The sequence below is a fragment of the Brassica oleracea genome, chromosome C4 (assembly GCF_000695525.1).
Source record: "Brassica oleracea var. oleracea cultivar TO1000 chromosome C4, BOL, whole genome shotgun sequence".
In the NCBI taxonomy this organism is placed as follows: Eukaryota; Viridiplantae; Streptophyta; class Magnoliopsida; order Brassicales; family Brassicaceae; genus Brassica; species Brassica oleracea.
In genome coordinates this window covers 12,122,823-12,131,872 of record NC_027751.1, presented here as the reverse complement: position 1 = coordinate 12,131,872, position 9,050 = coordinate 12,122,823, and the positions used below count along the sequence as shown (strand labels likewise).

Sequence of the window (9,050 nt, the reverse complement as noted above, 5' to 3'; positions counted from 1 at the left end):
CTATTTCTACTAAACATGGTGACTATATTATCAAAGTCGCTATCAAAGTCGCTCAGATAGTATAGTCATATTACAACATACATAACTTGCTTCCACAAACACGAACCCAGAAAATCATGTGGGGGGGGAAACTAACGAAAACAACACAGAAACAACCATGGAGAGGGCCATGATGAAGGAGGCAAATACTAAAATCCTAACTGAGCTTGTAAACTTAAAATAGTCTTGCAAATTTTCTTTATTGGTCGACCGTCGATATACCTGTAAATCTGGATCTGCAAACAATAAACGGTGTTAGTGGTGTTAATGCACAGCGAGATGGGTTCAAAACAGAGGATAAGGCCGACTATGTTCATTAATCAAACTGTATTTACTTGGGTTTGGTAGGAGATCACTCCGCCTTGCAAATTTCGCCGCGAATTTGAACAGTTCTCCGTAAACCTAACATCGATTATCAATTTCTGCCAGTAACACGAACCCAAAGATGAAGCTTTAAGATTTCTTCCTTCGCCAACTCCGCCTCACAATCGATTTCAGCTAATCTGTTTCTTCCAATGATCTCTCCAAATGGCGTTCGTCAACGAATGGAAACAGAAAAAAGTGGTACTGACTTTTCAGTTTTTAGGGTAAAGATAAAAAAAAAAATACAATTCTCCTTTCACGCGCCTATAAGGCTATTTTCGAAACTTTGGATAACATTATATAACATATCATAACCATCATCATATTATGTGTATGGACTTAATATTTTTTGGCATATGTATATGGCCCCTAATTTCCCTTATATGGCTTAGTATGTTCTTTGATAATGCTAGATACTACATACACAAAGAAAACTCTTTTTTTTAATCTAAAAATTAAAAACTCATTTAGGTTAGTTTGATGATTTGCAGTACTGTAAATGGACATATGCGTAAGTATAAAGTGTTGAAGCCTTAGTCCAACAAAATGCGGAAGCTTTGGACGCATGCAGTTGTAACACAGCAACCCAAACAAGGTGATGAGATCAGACGTCGGTGGAAGCTTTTGATCAGTTGTGAATGAGAGCTCTCCATTGAATTCGGGTTATACTCGTGTTTCATTGTCTGTTCTCTTTGCTTTTATTTTTGTCTGGTAGGAGTTTTTCATGTCTAGCTATAGCTTTAATTAAGAAGTGTGTGTGAGAGTTCATGTAGAAATATTAAAGGTATATATTTTTTCATGTCTAGCTATAGCTTTAATTAAGAAGTGTGTGTGAGAGTTCATGTAGAAATATTAAAGGTATATATCACACATAGATGATTTATAGAAGATATTTCGATGCATGGATCGCTTGACTTTTAGTAGCTTTAGCTACTGTCAATATTTGGATTTTCAGATTTCATGCTTGCTGGTGTGAAGCTTTTACCAAATGTCATGGTAGAGATGTTACAGAGCCAAGCCAGGGTGTCCCTGAAATGTTGGGGGCCACAAAACTTTTAGTAAGATTTTAACATAATTTATTTAATATAAATTTAAGGGTCTTTTTTAATGTAATTTTTTTAAAAAAAAATTGGGGCTCTATTCCAATATTTCACTATATGCTTTGTGTGAAATATGCTTTTATGATTTGCGCGAATAATTTCACCATATGCTATTCGTAATGGTGATTGGAGGCATATTTCACCATATGCTATTCGTAATGGTGATTGGAGGCATAATTAAGCTCCATTGACACATCGGGTAAGGTGATTGCCAGAACGATAAGGTGATACAGGAATTAATGGCGAACCTCTTTAGTTTTAAACACAATTTGTAAAATGATCTTCAAATACATTTTACGGATATTTATTATTAAATCAGATGTCGGTTATTTCTAGCAATCATAGTTCAAAGGAATCTATTCTGGTGCAGAATCTACCGTCGTAGGCACTAGTGAGAGTTGCCAATTTCATATCGAAACGTGTATCTAACTTTGTTCTTTTAAAGGAGTAAAAACATGCGTCTCCATGTATCAACAGTAACCTCGTTTTTAGGATCTTCAGAAAATTTATATGTTTTGAGATTAATTACTACAATTAATTACTACAAATTCTTAACTCTAAGTCATATTTTTCTAGGGATTTAAATTTGATACGATGATTTTTGCATGTTTCTTTCTTGTTAAATCTTTGTATAATGATCGTCATTTTTCTTTTTTTAAACACAATTTGTAAAATGATCTTCAAATACATTTTACGGATATTTATTATTAAATCAGATGTCGGTTATTTCTAGCAATCATAGTTCAAAGGAATCTATTCTGGTGCAGAATCTACCGTCGTAGGCACTAGTGAGAGTTGCCAATTTCATATCGAAACGTGTATCTAACTTTGTTCTTTTAAAGGAGTAAAAACATGCGTCTCCATGTATCAACAGTAACCTCGTTTTTAGGATCTTCAGAAAATTTATATGTTTTGAGATTAATTACTACAATTAATTACTACAAATTCTTAACTCTAAGTCATATTTTTCTAGGGATTTAAATTTGATACGATGATTTTTGCATGTTTCTTTCTTGTTAAATCTTTGTATAATGATCGTCATTTTTCTTTTTTTAAACACAATTTGTAAAATGATCTTCAAATACATTTTACGGATATTTATTATTAAATCAGATGTCGGTTATTTCTAGCAATCATAGTTCAAAGGAATCTATTCTGGTGCAGAATCTACCGTCGTAGGCACTAGTGAGAGTTGCCAATTTCATATCGAAACGTGTATCTAACTTTGTTCTTTTAAAGGAGTAAAAACATGCGTCTCCATGTATCAACAGTAACCTCGTTTTTAGGATCTTCAGAAAATTTATATGTTTTGAGATTAATTACTACAATTAATTACTACAAATTCTTAACTCTAAGTCATATTTTTCTAGGGATTTAAATTTGATACGATGATTTTTGCATGTTTCTTTCTTGTTAAATCTTTGTATAATGATCGTCATTTTTCTTTTTTTAAACACAATTTGTAAAATGATCTCCAAATACATTTTACGGATATTTATTATTAAATCAGATGTCGGTTATTTCTAGCAATCATAGTTCAAAGGAATCTATTCTGGTGCAGAATCTACCGTCGTAGTTGTCCACAATCCTAAGTTCAATGTTTTAGTTAACTACTCTAGAACACAAACATTAATAACAATTTCTTCAAGGATATCTATCAAAACAAATCTTTCAAACGTTTTGCTTTCCTTTCTTCTCAATAATATTGTTGTCTGGTATTCTTCCGTTTTCTAAGAAAAAAATATTTTATTTTATTAATTTGTGCTCTTTTCTATATGGTATAGGTGAACTAAAGAATAAATGGACGTCGGTGGTTATCATAATACCATACATAAAATAGTTAAAATATTTATCAAGTGGTTACGCTGAGTATTAAGTGAATGAAATCGCTGAATATTATATTTATCGTATACATTTATGTTTGGGTTAATATAAGTTTTTTTAACAATTGGATTTTGAGCTTACTAATTTTTCAATTGATTTATATGCTAAACTATCGAAAGATGAAAAAATAATGAATATGTGTGGGGTCCAAAGGATTCATAATGGTATGATATAGTTTTGTAATAGAGTTTAAAATTAGACCTTGAAAAAAAAATTGGGTGTGAGAGATTGATTGTTTTTGTTTTACATGGTCCAATGTATCATGTGACTATTTTTTATAACAAAACTTTTAAATCGTTGATAACATGATTTTTAATGTGACGTTTAATAGTAATTGTAATTTATAATTGTGTTAGAAAATTCAATACAAAGATTGCAAATAAAATTTTGACATATTGGATACGAAAGTTTCACCTAAAACAAAACTGCAAGGTAAACCTCATTTTGTGTATTGAGCTAAAGAGATTGAACAGAAACGTGAGTTGGGTACGAAAGTTTCACCTAAAATAAAACTGCAAGGTGGGCCTCATTTTGTGTATTGAGCCAAGGAGATTGAACAGAAACATGGGTTCAGTACGCCAAGGCATGCAAGGCATTTGATCATATAATTTGATGTGTCAATTTAATTGGCTGAAAGGCATTTGATCATATAGCCGTCTGACATTAAGGTAATCTAAAACTTTAAATTTGATCTAATCAATAATACTGCGAATCCGAAAATGAAAAGAACTACTAAACAGTTAGTGAATAATAAGATTAACTTGTTGTATTTCTTAAATAGATAAAACCATGGTATTAAACAAGCAAAGCAAAATGAAAAACAAGTATTTTACATTAAAACATAGACTAGGAACGAAAAGCAAGAGCTGCAGCTTAGTAACAAGTTCAACACTCTAGGTTTGAGATCAAGGTCGATTAGTAAGACGTAAGTGATCATCAAGAAGTCCAAAACCCGTCCGAATTTGCTTTCTTCTTCATACGTTTGGTTTTTCGATCATTTTTCACCTACAATGTATGACACATTTTGAGTGTACATGCGACTACTTTTTCTATTCAATCTTTTGTAGAGAGAGAGAGAGAGAGAGAGAGGAAAAAAAAAAAGAAAGAAAAAACTTGCCTGTGGCAAATGATGTCGGTCGTACTCAGCTACTCGAAATCGCCTCTGGCCCTGAATATTAGATTTACGAGACGCAGGAAGTCTCTTCTCCTCCAAGTGCAAAAAGTTATGCAAGTGCAAAAATTTAAACAGGGTTATTGCTCAAACAGTAAAGTTCACCTAGTTGACTTGGAGGTTTGTTATGATAAAAATGTTATTTTCAAGGTTTAAAGTGCTAATCAAAAACGTTCAGTGTTTAAAGTGCTAGAATGTGACATTCTCAGGGTTTAAAATGCGATTTTTTCTATATATATATATAATAGTGTTCTAAAATACGCTATGCGCTCTCTGTGCGGTGACGTAGCGCCTAGCGCCTAGCCGTATACGCGGACGCCTAAACCCTCTGGATATATATATATATATATATATATATATATCTATTAATGATTAATGATATATATTATTAATGATTGATATGAAATAAAATAATATTAGTACTAAAAGAAGAAAAGGCTTTCAATACTAAATTCTTAAAAATCAAATAACCAACATCTAAAAAGATGCTAATAGTTCTAAATAAAGTAGAAAACATCCTCGTCCTCAAATCAAAAGAACAACTAAAATGAAAAAAAAAACAACTGAAAGTTTAATTATCATATTCTTCTTCACCGTACATGTTTGGAACTTGGTCTTCATCTGATTCCAAATTAGTACCAGCAAAATCTTCCTCTTCAGCATCAGAAATAAAATCTTCATCACGCAGTTCTCTAATATCAGCCATATCATCATCATCTGCCGCTCCATCTGTATCACCAGCTCCTACACCCATAGCTGATTCATGCTCTGCATCATCACCTTCAACAAGCCATTCTTGAGCATGAGTAGCATCATCAGCCAGCAATATATCAATGTTCCTCTCCTTCCGTTTTTTTCTTTTGTTCAACAATCTTGTATTAAATTGGACAAATACAAGATTATTCATTCTACTTGTACTAAGCCGGTTTCGCTTTTTTGTATGTATCTGCATTTTTAAAACAAAAATCATCAATACATATGAAAAGATTTTAGAATCATAGACTAATAAAAATTACCCCTTCAAAAGAACTCCAAGCTCTTTCACATCCCGAGGAACTGACGTCCCGTAAAATTAGTCTTCAAAATTCTCTTTGCCATTCTTTGCAAATTAGGCACTGACGTCCCGTAAGTATTCCACCATTCAACTAATAAGAAAACAAAACAATTAGTGTTTTCTGTTTTATTTAATTTATTAAAGTGAAAACGTTACGGAATCCACTTATTTCTTACGCATTTTCTACGTACAAGACTCAAGATAAAACAATATATTCCAGTACACAAATTATATCAAACAAAACTAAAGATATATAGTGGCTTTGAATTTTTAAACATACCTGGATCATAATCATCTTTAAATTCTTCACAGCCTTTTACAGCCCATGGTGTCCCAAAATTATCTTCCTTGTTCTTGTACTTATTAATCTCAGAATTGATGACGTTGCATTGCTTCGAAAGGTCGTCGGCAATAAAAGCACTGACACACTTGAAAAAGCTTGTGAGCACATTGTTATGTAATGGAATGGTTTGATCCTTGTATAAATAGTAAGGATTCAAGAAATAACCCGTCAAATGCAAAGGACTGTCAAGTCGACCCTCAATCCTTTGGTCAATGATAGTCATGATTGGCTGAATATTCCTTTGAACGTTATTCAACCCAGCACATATATCTTTCTTTGCTTGTAATAACTCTCCATGCAGATATCCCATTGTAGGTTTCTTATCACCATCCACCAATCTAAGTACCTTAACTAAAGGTTCAAAAACCTTCAAACACATAGTTACTCCATTCCAAAACTGCATACTCGTCATTGTTTTAAAAGCTTCCACTCCCTTAGGATGCTTTGCCCATTTGCACTGTTTCCATTCAGCACTAACAAACATGGACTGTAACTGATCAGTCTTTTCCATCAGGCTTTGCAAAGTTAAGAAGCATGATGCAAATCTTGTAACCCCTGGTCTAACAATGTCTTTATTGTCTGTGAATTTCCTCATCATCGCTAAAGTCTTGTGGTGAGCATAAACAAATATTGTGAACCATTTAGCCCTCTTGATGATGGTCTTAAAACTTTGGAGTTTTGCAATGCTCTCAAGCATCAAATTAACAGTGTGGGCAGCACATGATGTCCAAAAAATGTCTGGCATTTTTTCTTTCAAGAACCTCGCAGCGGCCATATTGTTTGGAGCATTGTCAGTCACCACTTGAACCACATTTTCTACCCCAACATCCTCAATGCACCCTTTGACATACTCATAAATAAATTCACCAGTGTGAGCCTCCTCTGAACAGTCTTTAGAAGAAAGAAACATGGTTCCTCCTCTGCAATTAATACATAAGTTCATAATACTTCTTCTTTTTCTATCGGACCAAGCATCCGTCAAAACTGAGCACCCGTTCTCTTTCCTCTCTTCTTCCTGAGCTTTTAATAAACCCTTGACTCTCTCAACTTCTTCTTTCAGTAAAGGTTCTCTTAGCAAATATTGACTTGGTGGCGTAACTCCCGAGCCAAACTGTCCTACAGCTTCAAGCATCAACTTAAATTCATCGTTTGCAGTAGCATGGAAGGGGACACCAGAAGCAAAGACCCATCTGCCAATATATTGGTGAACTTTATGTAATCTATCTTTACAAAGAGCATCACTGATATTTTGTTGTCTAGTCTCCACGGAAGAGAGTCGTGGGTTGATATCTGATGCAAATTTATCCATGGGACCAAGTGTCCGAGGAATTTTTTTTGACCTCAACTCTTCAAGTTCAGCACCAGCCTCATCATCTTCATCTCCAACATCACATATCTTCACAGAATTTCGCAAGTCAGCATCTGAGCTCCTCTTGCTCTTCTTTTTCTTCTTAGCTTCATCAATAGCATTTTTGCACTTTTCTTGATCATCTTTTGTTGATAGTGGACAAGCAGAAACATTTCCTGGAATCTTGGCAATATGCTCTTTAATCCTAAATGCACCACCAGAAAATAATTTTCCACATAGTTTACACTTCACCTTATCTGGATTACTTGGGTTACACAACATCCCATATTCCCAAGCAACATCCTTTGAATTTCTTTTCAAAGCTGGTGTTTCTGAAGTTCCTGTTTGGTTCATATTTGAATTTGCAGATGATCCAGCCATACCAAAATGGAAAAATCTCTTGAATGATTTTCTGCAGTTTTTTTGGAAAAAAGTCAAAAACAAATCTTTAGTAACTAGTAAGAAAAACTGATCGTACTTTAGAACTATTGCAAACTTCAAAATAAAATAAAAACATGTGCAGAGAAACAAAAAAGACGAGAACATAAATCAAAACAAAAACCTTTGGTAGATAAGAAAGCGATAAAGAGGCAAAGTGAAGGTGGCAGCCTAGCAGGGCTCTGTGGTATAGACTTTAGAAGACAATGAATTGAACGTGAATTGCTAATTAGGGTTAACAACTTAAAACTTTAGCTAAACTACGTAGTTTTTTTTTAGCAAAAAAAAAAAAAAAAACTACGTAGTTTTATGTTTTTCAGTTTTTACTTTTTTTAATTCAACTTCATTTAATTACGTAACTTTATCTTTTCAAACAAAACAATGTCTAACGCCTAGACGCCACCACCGTATAAACGTCCGCGTAAACCGTATGTACGCCCGTTTTTTAACAAACCGCATATAATGCCGTATACGATGAATTTCGTACGTTACATAGCCGCATAGCGTATAGTGACCGTATCGGCGGCCGCGTAAGCCGTATTTTTGAACACTGATATATATACATAGACATAGTTTCCAAAATAAATAAATAAATTATTGAAATGTTCATGTTTAACACAAAATCTCAATCAAATTGAAGCAAATAGAGAGACGATGCTTACTTCTCGTACGTGCTTATAACTCGAGAGATGCTTCTCGAATTTCTTCAGGCTTTGGCAATCGAAATTGCACGATTTGCAATACAACTTGGCACTCTGAACAACAACTGGTCCGCTTTGTTTACTATATAGTAAACTTGTCCAGCACCACTCTTCACTTGTGCAGAGGAGGTTAGCTACTCGAGGCTTAACTGAATAAGCCAGAAAAAGGTTGTATCGCGTCCGTTGTTGTTGCCGGAGCAGATCCCAATCAAAGACACCTCGCACCTTATCTGGTATGATCATCATTGTAGCTGGAGGAGCATTCTGACCTCGCCATTCCACAATATCCCGATACATGAGGTAGTTTGTGCTTTCTGTTAATATATATATTTTTTAGTGATATCCAAACTAATAAATATATATATATATATATATATATATATAACACTCTAGAGATGGATAACTAACCGGATCTGGTATGTGCTACAGAGATTCCAGTGGATACGAGCCCTTGCAGGATGTGACCAGGGGTTTGTGTTTGGTCGTTCCTTGAACGCCGCTTAAGCTCGCTCGGACCCGACCAGCGTCATAACCTTCCGGAATCGGACAGTCCTTCATGTCCCACCACACCGCTATCTTAGCTGTACCGTGTTCAGCCGTCGCCTTCAT

General features: G+C 34.3%; 1 pseudogene; it reads right to left on the bottom strand.

The window, feature by feature from the left end:
• Positions 1-5,128: 5,128 nt before the first annotated feature.
• LOC106338131 lies at positions 5,129-9,050 on the bottom strand (annotated as a pseudogene).